Here is a 12,303-nt window from a genome sequence, read left to right as displayed (position 1 = left end):
GACTGGTTCAGTTACCTGTTTATTACTGGAATTTATGGTCAAATAATAAGCTTTCAGATAATAAGCTAAAGTAATCGGAAAATAAATACTATTAACTAAATAACTACATAAGAGTAGATCAGATTTTCTGAATTGGCTATTTTCATGATCAGATTTGAAAGCAGCTCAGATGTGATATATGGCCAAGTGACTTGTTTGGATGTCAGACTAATTTTAACACTTTGTTCTGTTCTTAGATGATCAGTCTTCTGCCCCCCAACCCACCCCTCCCCCGACTGCTCAGCTCGGTAGCGCAAGGCATTCTGGGTATGGTGGTGATCACGTGTGAGCTCCCATGCAAACAAACGTTCATGAACTAACGAGGTAACGTTAGCATTAGCAGTAGTTGATTATTTCCAGGTTATACTAACTTGCAGAAGTTTAATTTACAAGCAGAAGACTCGTATGCGCGCATGATTATCACGAATATATGAAGTGGAACCGGATCTCCGTTAACTCAGAGGAAGAAGAAGACTCAATTGACTCAGATGAATGGTTTAGCTAGTTAGCTGTGAAGCTAATTATTGGAGGGTTGAAAGTGTGTGAAAATGAACATGTCTGAAGTCCAGAAGCTGAGAGCTGTGGTGAAGCTGTGTCGGGTGCAGTGGCCGTTACACAGAGAAGCCTTGCCTCCAGACCTCCAGCAGCTGTTGGTCATTAAAGAAGATGTTACCACTGAGCGGCCGGAGTCGAGCCCCAGTCTGCACCAAGAGGACCCAGAGGCCGCACACACTAAAGAGGAACAGGAGGACCCAGAGCCCCCACACATTAAAGAGGAACAGGAGGACCCAGAGCTCCCACACACTAAAGAGGAACAGGAGGACCCAGAGCCTCCACACATTAAAGAGGAACAGGAGGACCCAGAGCTCCCTCACATTAAAGAGGAACAGGAGGACCCAGAGCTCCCTCACATTAAAGAGGAGCAGGAGGACCCAGAGCTCCCACACATTAAAGAGGAACAGGAGGACCCAGAGCTCCATCACATGAAAGAGGAACAGGGGGACCCAGAGCTCCCACACCTTAAAGAGGAACAGGAGGACCCAGAGTTCCCACACATTAAAGAGGAACAGGAGGACCCAGAGCCCCCACACATTAAAGAGGAACAGGAGGACCCAGAGCTCCCACACATTAAAGAGGAACAGGAGGACCCAGAGCTCCCACACATTAAAGAGGAACAGGAGGACCCAGAGTTCCCACACATTAAAGAGGAACAGGAGGAACTCTGGATCAGTCAGGATGCAGAGCAGCTTCAAGGGCTGGATGAGGCCAATATCACCAAGTTCCCATTTACTGCTGTCCCTGTGAACAGTGAGTATGAGGAAGAGAAACCTCAGCCCTCACAACTTCATCAAAGCCAAACTCAGGAGAACAGAGAGGCAGAGCCTCTAGCCAGCTGCTCAACTGAACAGATGAAAACAGAAGCTGATGAAGAGGACTGTGGAGTATCAGAACCAACCAGGAACTTAGATCTTATATACTTTTATCCACCTACTAATTCACAACCAACTATTGATGACAAGACTTCAGACTCTTCTGAGACTGAAGACAATGATGACGAATGGATGGAAACTAGTGAACCTCAGTCAGGTTTATACTCACAGAAAAACAGTGAAGTTCTTGGGAAGAAACACTTCAGCTGCTCAGTTTGTGGTAAAATATTTGGTCATCAAGCACACTTGAAGGCACACATGATAGTCCACACAGGAGATAAACAATTTAATTGCTCAGTCTGTGGTAAAGGTTTTGGTCGTAAAGGAGGCTTTAATAGACACATGATAATCCACACAGGAGATAAACAATTTGTTTGCTCAGTCTGTGGTAAAGGTTTTGGTCAAAAAGGAGACATGAATAGACACATGGTAATCCACACAGGAGATAAACAATTTATTTGCTCAGTCTGTGGTAAAGGTTTTTGTCATAAAGGAGACTTGAAGAAACACATGATAGTCCACACAGGAGATAAACAATTTATTTGCTCAGTATGTGGCAAAGGTTTTGGTCGTAAAGGAGACTTGAAGAAACACACGATTGTCCACACAGGAGATAAACAATTTAATTGCTCAGTCTGTGGTAAAGGTTTTGGTCATAAAGGAAACTTGAAGGAACACATGATACTCCACACAGGAGATAAACAATTTAACTGCTCAGTCTGTGGTAAAGGTTTTGTTCGTAAAGGACAGTTGAAGTCACACATGATAGTCCACACAGCAGAGACACAATTTATTTGCTCAGTCTGTGGTAAAGGTTTTGGTCATAAAGGAGACTTGAAGTCACACATGATAATCCACACAGGAGATAAACAATTGAACTGCTCAGTCTGTGGTAAAGGTTTTGTTCATAAAGGACAGTTGAAGTCACACATGATAGTCCACAAAGGAGATAAACAATTTATTTGCTCAGTCTGTGGTAAAGGTTTTGGTCATAAAGGAGACTTGAAGAAACACATGATAATCCACACAGGATATAAACAATTTAATTGCTCAGTCTGTTGTAAAGGTTTTGGTCAAAAAGGAGACTTGAAGAGACACATGATAATCCACACAGGAGATAAACAATTTATTTGCTCAGTCTGTGGTAAAGGTTTTGGTCAAAAAGGAGACTTGAAGAGACACATGATAATCCACACAGGAGATAAACAATTTATTTGCTCAGTCTGTGGTAAAGGTTTTTGTCATGAAGGAGACTTGAAGAGACACATGATAGTCCACACAGGTGCGAAACAATTTATTTGCTCAGTCTGTGGTAAAGGTTTTGGGCAAAAAGGAGGCTTGAAGAGACACGTGAAAATCCACACAAGGGAGTAAACATTTAATTTAGTGTTCCATGGAAAACCTGGAAAAGTCGTGGGATTTTGAAATTGTGTTTACCAGGCCTGGAAAAGTAATGGAATTTGTAAAATCCTTGAAAGTTTAGGAAAAGTAATGAAATGTTGTGTGTAATGAAATTGTTACAGTAATCTTCTCGTGGATAATCTTCCATGTAATGTAACTGTAACATAACAGCAAATCTGTTGTCTGTAGCTGGTGGGGACGTAACATAGCTAGTCTAAATTATGTCAATTTTAGTGCTTCTTGTATTTTATGTTTATGTAAAATTCCTGTTTTAGTTCAATAGCTTCCATGATGCAGTGACACTAAAGCACTAAAACTACTGTTAAAGAGCAGCTGTGTCCTCTTTCTTGCTGCCAGATTCAACTCTCCTTTCATGTCATGTTACATAATAACAGAGAAATGCGTTTATCTGTGTTTAATTATTAAACGTGGCCACAACATGCTGTGATTGGATGTTTCTCAGAGGAGACTGGCTATTGTTAAAGAACCCCGGTGGTGATGTCATCAACACAGGCCCAAAATTAGTCTGTTGATGCAGGGCGACTGGTTCAGTTACCTTTTTATTACTGGAATTTGGAGCATTAAAACATCAATTACCGTCTGCAGCCTGCCCTTTGAATGTGATTTGATGTGATCCTTCATTCTAAGCCCTGAAGAGTGTTGTCATAATGATTCAGCCACTAGCATACAATAAATGATTTTTAAATATTTCCTTCCTCTGGTTAGTTTTTTTAGATTTGGAGTGCCTGGATTGTCCTTTTGTTTGTAGCTTAAAAAACTCTTTTTGATGTTTGAGACACACCCTAAATGAATGGGTGCAGCACCACAGGTATGGCTGAAAGAATTTGTGGTTCAGATGTCTTGTTGTTTCTGTTTGTTTGCTGTGAAGACTGACAACCTGCTGATCTGCTGAGCATTTTCCCTTTGACCCTCAGACTGCAGACCATCACACTGAATAAGTGGATCTCTGGATCTTATGCAAAGAAAAGTGTCATCGCTGTTTTGGCACCCAGCTCAAATGTCCATAAATCACAACTTTAGCTTGAATTAGTGCATGAGTATGTTTCACAAAAGAGGCCCATTAGAGCTGCTTTGCATAATTGAAAATCATTTAAAAATCTATGAAGCTTATTTTTGTTACTGTTTGGGTTGACTTTTCCTTTTAAGGAATAAAGTGATATGCTTCAGAAGTGAACAGGCAGGTTGAATGACTCCTTTCCTGTAACTGACGGGATACACATGATGTCCTCTAGACAATAGCCGGCTTGTTTGGTGTTGATTTAATGATGATTACACGGTCTAGTTCAAGTTTATTTTTATCGTAGTGATAGTCTGGTGATAGTCTGATGATTCATTAGTCTGGTCGTAGCTAAGACGCTTAGAATTCTGTACAATTCACTAATCTGATATCATTTCTGGCACTTATTCATTTAATTACAATGCATGTACAGTAAATGGACAGGAAAAAGTGATGGATGCTTCTTACAGAGATGACATTAGATAGGCTACTCAAAATAAACTGAATAATATATAACTAAAGAAACTGATTACAGACACACACACAAATCACACCCTGGGGCATCTGGGTAGTGTAGCGCAGATGTATCGGAGGAAGCATGTGCTAGTCTACAACTCTCCCCAGATCGGCGGAGGGGGTGGAGCAACGGTCGGGACAGCAGGGGGAATGGACCAACTGGGGAGAAAACGGGAGGAAGGAGAGGGGCGGTGTTGAAGTAAGCGGTGCAGATTTAGGAGCAGTCAGCCCCTTCTTACCCCCCCCCCCCCTCCCCCCAATATGCATAGGTTATACCCATAGGTTATACCAGAGCAATAGATGCTTCTCACGGGGGCCATTTTGTGTCGAAAAGGCAGGGTTAACACAGGTGCAAGCAAAACACTAATGAGGGTTTCAAACATCCATGATTGGAATGTGGAAACCCTCATTAGTGGTTTGTTCGCACCTGTGTGTATTCTGCCTTTTCGACACAAAATGGCCCCCGTGAAAAGGGTCTATCCACCTTATTTTTGAATGCCCCACTGTAAAAAAAGAATCATGGGTACAAGGTCCGGTTTAACGTGACTCATTGTTGCCGCTTGCCATTTCCTTTGTTATACTCTGGCTGCAGACCCGAATTATAAACCGGAAGCTGGAGTCCGTTATAAAAGTTATAAATATAGTCACGTTATAAACAACTAACCAACGCTGGAGGTCCGTATGGAAACTCGAAATGTGTGTTACTCGAAATGGTTAAAAGTTAAATCAATTTGGTGGCGTTTTACTGCCATGTAACATAGCTAGCTAGCCGCTAACATTAGCCACCACAGTTAGTAGCCGACTACCCACAATGCATTACGTTATCCCAGCACCCGAACGACACGGCTGTAGAGCAGAATGGCTCTGCTGTAAAAGGGTAAAATCCTCAGACGTTTTTTTTGTCGGGGGCTGGGGGGTTATCTAAATTGGTTACACCGGAAATAGAACCCATCGTTAACGTAAGGCAAAATGGCCACCAAAAATAAGGTGGATAGACTACTTGCACAACTCCACTACTTCCTGAAATGAGTAGGGCATCTTGGTTTCCTGTCCTACACTATTGGATGAACTGATTAATGTCAGGTGTGCCTGAACACTGTGACTGCAGCAGTCACAACAACAGTGATCAGGCACACCTGACATTAATCAGTTCATCCAATAGTGTAGGACAGGAAACCAAGATGCCCTACTCATTTCAGGAAGTAGTGGAGTTGTGCCAGCGGAGGACCAAAATACGTGACTCATTAGCCAATGAACAGCCAGGAAGGGGTCTCGCGCTACGTTTGAATGCAAAAATAAAGCTGATAATGTACAATTTACATTCTAAAAAATAAAAACCTTTCAAAGTACAACACAAACTGTCCATTTTGCTGCAACTCGACAGTGCTGCTTAATCCAGGACCTGACTTCCTGGAACTCGACTCTGGGTTACACTGATTGGTCTATCCTCTCATGCTACAAACGGACACACATGATGTCACGTATAAGTGGCTCCACCGCTTAAAAGACCAAACTTAGCAATGAAACTGCAGTAGTATGGTTATTCTTGCATTCGCAAAAGCATGAAGGTTGCCCCTCGACAGGTATGCTGCTGGGGCTATTGTTCATGGCTGGGTGTGCCTGAGATAACACCAGCTGATAAAAACCTGTCCAGTGCGGTCATGGAATGTGGAACACAGCACATAATGTTTGAGAACACTTTGGTCGGATTAGAGCCTTGAAAGATGTAGTCAACGCTATATTGACTATTTCTAGGGTTCATGAAACGAAGCGAAGCCTATAGAATAGCTGTGTCCCCTCAGTGGAGAGTTAACCCGGCACTGTGTTAACGCAGCACTGTGTCACCTCAGTGGAGAGTTAACCCTGCACTGTGTTAACGCAGCACTGTGTCACCTCAGTGGAGAGTTAACCCGGCACATTGTTAACCCGGCACTGTGTCGCCTCAGTGGAGAGTTAACCCTGCACATTGTTAACCCGGCACTGTGTCGCCTCAGTGGAGAGTTAACCCGGCACTGTGTTAACGCAGCACTGTGTCACCTCAGTGGAGAGTTAACCCTGCACATTGTTAACACAGCACTGTGTCACCTCAGTGGAGAGTTAACCCTGCACTGTGTTAACGCAGCACTGTGTCACCTCAGTGGAGAGTTAACCCAGCACTGTGTTAACGCAGCACTGTGTCACCTCAGTGGAGAGTTAACCCTGCACATTGTTAACGCAGCACTGTGTCACCTCAGTGGAGAGTTAACCCTGCACATTGTTAACGCAGCACTGTGTCACCTCAGTGGAGAGTTAACCCTGCACTGTGTTAACGCAGCACTGTGTCACCTCAGTGGAGAGTTAACCCAGCACTGTGTTAACGCAGCACTGTGTCCCCTCAGTGGAGAGTTAACCCTGCACATTGTTAACGCAGCACTGTGTCACCTCAGTGGAGAGTTAACCCTGCACATTGTTAACGCAGCACTGTGTCACCTCAGTGGAGAGTTAACCCTGCACTGTGTTAACGCAGCACTGTGTCACCTCAGTGGAGAGTTAACCCAGCACTGTGTTAACGCAGCACTGTGTCCCCTCAGTGGAGAGTTAACCCTGCACATTGTTAACGCAGCACTGTGTCACCTCAGTGGAGAGTTAACCCTGCACATTGTTAACGCAGCACTGTGTCACCTCAGTGGAGAGTTAACCCTGCACTGTTAACCCAGCACTGTGTCCCCTCAGTGGAGAGTTAACCCTGCACATTGTTAACGCAGCACTGTGTCCCCTCAGTGGAGAGTTAACCCGGCACTGTGTCCCCTCAGTGGAGAGTTAACCCTGCACATTGTTAACCCGGCACTGTGTCCCCTCAGTGGAGAGTTAACCCTGCACATTGTTAACGCAGCACTGTGTCGCCTCAGTGGAGAGTTAACCCTGCACATTGTTAACCCGGCACTGTGTCCCCTCAGTGGAGAGTTAACCCTGCACATTGTTAACGCAGCACTGTGTCCCCTCAGTGGAGAGTTAACGCAGCACTGTGTCGCCTCAGTGGAGAGTTAACCCTGCACATTGTTAACGCAGCACTGTGTCCCCTCAGTGGAGAGTTAACGCAGCACTGTGTCGCCTCAGTGGAGAGTTAACCCTGCACATTGTTAACCCGGCACTGTGTCCCCTCAGTGGAGAGTTAACCCGGCACATTGTTAACGCAGCACTGTGTCCCCTCAGTGGAGAGTTAACCCAGCACTGTGTCCCCTCAGTGGAGAGTTAACGCAGCACTGTGTCGCCTCAGTGGAGAGTTAACCCTGCACTGTGTCCCCTCAGTGGAGAGTTAACCCAGCACTGTGTCCCCTCAGTGGAGAGTTAACCCAGCACTGTGTCCCCTCAGTGGAGAGTTAACCCAGCACTGTGTCCCCTCAGTGGAGAGTTAACCTGGCACATTGTTAACCCGGCACTGTGTCCCCTCAGTGGAGAGTTAACCCAGCACATTGTTAACGCAGCACTGTGTCCCCTCAGTGGAGAGTTAACCTGGCACATTGTTAACCCGGCACTGTGTCCCCTCAGTGGAGAGTTAACCCGGCACTGTGTCCCCTCAGTGGAGAGTTAACCCAGCACAGTGTCCCCTCAGTGGAGAGTTAACGCAGCACTGTGTCGCCTCAGTGGAGAGTTAACCCAGCACTGTGTCCCCTCAGTGGAGAGTTAACCCAGCACTGTGTCGCCTCAGTGGAGAGTTAACCCTGCACTGTGTCCCCTCAGTGGAGAGTTAACCCAGCACTGTGTCCCCTCAGTGGAGAGTTAACCCAGCACTGTGTCCCCTCAGTGGAGAGTTAACCCAGCACTGTGTCCCCTCAGTGGAGAGTTAACCCAGCACTGTGTCCCCTCAGTGGAGAGTTAACCCAGCACTGTGTCCCCTCAGTGGAGAGTTAACCCAGCACTGTGTCGCCTCAGTGGAGAGTTAACCCAGCACTGTGTCCCCTCAGTGGAGAGTTAACCCGGCACTGTGTCCCCTCAGTGGAGAGTTAACCCAGCACAGTGTCCACTCAGTGGAGAGTTAACCCGGCACTGTGTCCCCTCAGTGGAGAGTTAACCCAGCACTGTGTCCCCTCAGTGGAGAGTTAACCCGGCACTGTGTCCCCTCAGTGGAGAGTTAACCCAGCACTGTGTCCCCTCAGTGGAGAGTTAACCCGGCACTGTGTCCCCTCAGTGGAGAGTTAACCAAGCACTGTGTCCCCTCAGTGGAGAGTTAACCCAGCACGGTGTCCCCTCAGTGGAGAGTTAACCCAGCACATTGTTAAGCCGGCACGGTGTCCCCTCAGTGGAGAGTTAACGCAGCACTGTGTCCCCTCAGTGGAGAGTTAACGCAGCACTGTGTCCCCTCAGTGGAGAGTTAACGCAGCACTGTGTCCCCTCAGTGGAGAGTTAACGCAGCACTGTGTCCCCTCAGTGGAGAGTTAACCCAGCACTGTGTCCCCTCAGTGGAGAGTTAACCCAGCACTGTGTCCCCTCAGTGGAGAGTTAACCCAGCACTGTGTCCCCTCAGTGGAGAGTTAACCCAGCACTGTGTCCCCTCAGTGGAGAGTTAACCCGGCACATTGAAAGTTAAGACAATGGATTTCCCAATGAAAGCTAATTATTAAGGGTGGCAAGATAAGATACTGCAGCTCAAATGTAATGTGTGTGTGTGTGTGTGTGTGTGTGTGTGTGTGTGTGTGTGTGTGTGTGTGTGTGTGTGTGTGTGTGTGTGTGTGTGTGTGTGTGTGTGTGTGTGTGTGTGTGTGTGTGTGTACACCTGCTATCCTTGTGATAACCAATTTGAGTTTTAGAACTTTTGAGTGACAACATTTTTGTGAAATCAGATTATTTTGTCCTCACTTCTTCAAGGGGCTATTTTAGGGTTAGGGCTTTATAGGTTTAGGGCTAAGAAGGTAAGAATTAGGATCAGGTTTAGGTTAAGGGTAAAGTTACAATTAGGATGAGGTGGGTTAAGGACGGACATATAGCAGAGAGGCCAATAAAGTTAGGAATAGGGGTTAGAGAATGAATTTAGTCAATGGAAGGTCCTCACATGCATGGTAGTGTGTGTGTGTGTGTGTGTGTGAGAGAGAGAGAGAGAGAGAGAGAGACAGAGAGAGACAGAGAGAGAGAGGGGAAGATTTTTTTAATCCAGAATGAGAGCGAGATAAATTATCATTTGAAAATCATCTGAATAGAAACTCATCATCTCTTCAACATACTTTGTAGAACCATTTGAACAAGGAGGTTGGACCCTGCCCGGCTCTCGGGCCAGTGCAGGGTGTGGTGGTGCAGAGGAGGAGCGGACAATGGAAGCACTACTGGAAACATTCCTGGCTCTGGTGCTTTGGCAGACCGGGGACGGACAGAGCAATATCCTGTGGAAAAGCAACAGAACACAGGAAATGAATAGTTTGACCCTAAGTGGGCAGTGAGAGACATCTCGCAGGGTTTATGAGGAGTAAAGTGTAACGACGACTCATCTCTTGAAGAGCAGCCATAACCTGATAGCACTTGGCGTTATGCTCTGCTTTTGCGCAATACATGTAGTAACTAACGGCAACAGGGAGGTTTCATCTTAATAAATCCTATTGGTGCATACTCGTGCCACAACTACGTGCAGACTTCCAGGGATGTGTGCGCCAGACTTGCCAAAAATAAAGTTGGGGGAAATGGAAAAATCTGCTTGGTCAGTCCCTGCCTGTGCCAACGTCCAATGCCCATGTGCAGTTTCCCATTGATTGGCCAAATGGATGCAGAAGGACAGAGTTTTCGTCATTCTATTCACCTTATGCAGCCCCGCCCAACTGGACTCATTGTATCATGACTTCCTGTTCAAAACGGCGGCTGTTTCACCCTGGTCAAACGAGTCTGACTCACCTGGTCAAACCTAGTTTGGCTCACATTATGAGTCAGACTAGGTTTATGAGTCACAGGAAGTGTCAATTCGCTTGTTAAGCTGTGACCTCCCGACAATACTACTTCCGGGTCCAAGCGTCCAAGCGGCGTCCGTTGTCAATATGCCGCAGTGCTGTGTCATTGTTGGAATAGATCCGAGACTGAAAAAACGATTCAACTGTCATTCTACCACTTTCCTTGCGATGAGAAAGAGAAGAGGAAATGGCTGCATTTAATAAGGTATGTTACAATACCCCCGCTAGCCACTATCCTACCCACCCCTCCCCTCGCATCCTGACTCTAGCACCTCTTCCTACTGCAAGCTACAGCCATGTCCTCACTAAACTCATTAATGTCCATGACTGAGTGAGTGACTGTCCTGACTGTTCCATCTGGCCCAGCGCCGTGGGAAAAGAAGAAGAAAAGAAACTTCATGAACTTCCAATGACTTTGAAATTAATTTGTTCATTTGATATCATTTGTTTGATTGAATATAGGCATATTTCTGTACACTATACCCATAGTTTATGTCAAATAAAATGATAACGTTTCTATGTATGAGTTTCTATCTGGACTATGAAGCGTTCAAACTTTTCCCTGCATTTCGGAAGTAGAAGCAATTTCTCCTGTGTATCATGTTCATGAGACTTTCATTGCTACAGTAATGTGCTCTTTCACCACAAGGTGACACTGTAGTAGGGGAGTCTTTAATCAATATGTTACAGCTGCAGTTCATGCTTACAAAACTCAATTCATATTCTCATGTATTCTTTTGGTATTCTATTCTGTCTGTGTTCTTTTGGCTTGTACAAAAACGGTAACCAGAGCCATGACTAAGACACGAATAAAATACAGTTCTCAGCAGAAGGTTTGGCTGACGGTTGTCAGCACAGGTCTAATCAGGTTGGTTGACAACCGCTAAATATATGGAATATGAAGTCACCAAGAACAAGTAGGGACGTGTCATATGGCAACATACTCACTACAGCACGCCACATTCTCATTATTCATTAGAAGCAATTAACACATCCGTCCACTATGCTTAAGTGTTTGTGTGCAGCGGGTTTTAGAGAGAGGATACAATGGCAGAAAGGAAAGCATTTAACTTCAGCTGCTCCCCTGTTTTTTTTTTTTTTTTACCTTTATTTATACAGGTGGCGTCTCACTGAGAGCAATGCTCTCTTTTTCAGGAGTGCCCTGTTCACATTCATACACACATTCATACCTGGAAGCTGACCAGTACAACCACAGTCTGATCTGCTGGCCACTGAGCAGCTCCACTGGAGCGGTTGGGGTTAAGGGCCTTGCTGCTCAAGGGCACCTCAGTGGTGGTAATGAGGGAGGGGCAAGTGCTGCCTTTTCACTTTCCCCACCCAGATTTATCCTGCTGGGTCCCGGCGATTGAACTGATGACCTTCCGGTCACAAGCTCGCTTCTCTAACCATTGGGCCACCACTGCACTGGAGACATACGGATCAGATCTGGTAGGATCTGGACTTTGGTGGGTCAGAGGCAGTAGCGACGACGGCACAAAACAATCATTTATTTATTTTTTGCCAGATTTTTTTATCACATTTTTATCCCCCATTAGTGTTCATTTTAATTTATTTATCCTGGTTGCTGGTTGTCCACCCTCTGCCGATCTGGGGAGAGCCAAAACTGGTTCCATGCTTCCTCCGAGACATGGGCAGTAGCCAGCCGCTTCTTTTCACCTGACAGGGGAAGCTTCACCGGTGGGACATAGCATGTGGGAGGATCACGCTATTCCAACCAGTTCCCCTCCCTCCGAACAGGCGCCCCGAACGACCAGGGGAGGCACCACTTCAGCGACCAGGATATTGCATGTTTTGGTGTGGGGTTCCTATATTTATTTATTTAGCCTTTATTTAAACAGGTAAAATCACATTGAGACCGAAGTCTCATTTACAAGTGCGACCTGTTCGTACAGCAGCTCATACAACAGTTACACATGTAAAAACAGCAACAGGACAATCAACAGTCAAACCATAATAAGTTAAAAACAAC

Source organism: Poromitra crassiceps (genome assembly GCF_964638095.1).
Source record: "Poromitra crassiceps genome assembly, chromosome: 11".
Lineage (NCBI taxonomy): Eukaryota > Metazoa > Chordata > Actinopteri > Beryciformes > Melamphaidae > Poromitra > Poromitra crassiceps.
Note: the sequence above shows the minus strand (reverse complement) of the source record.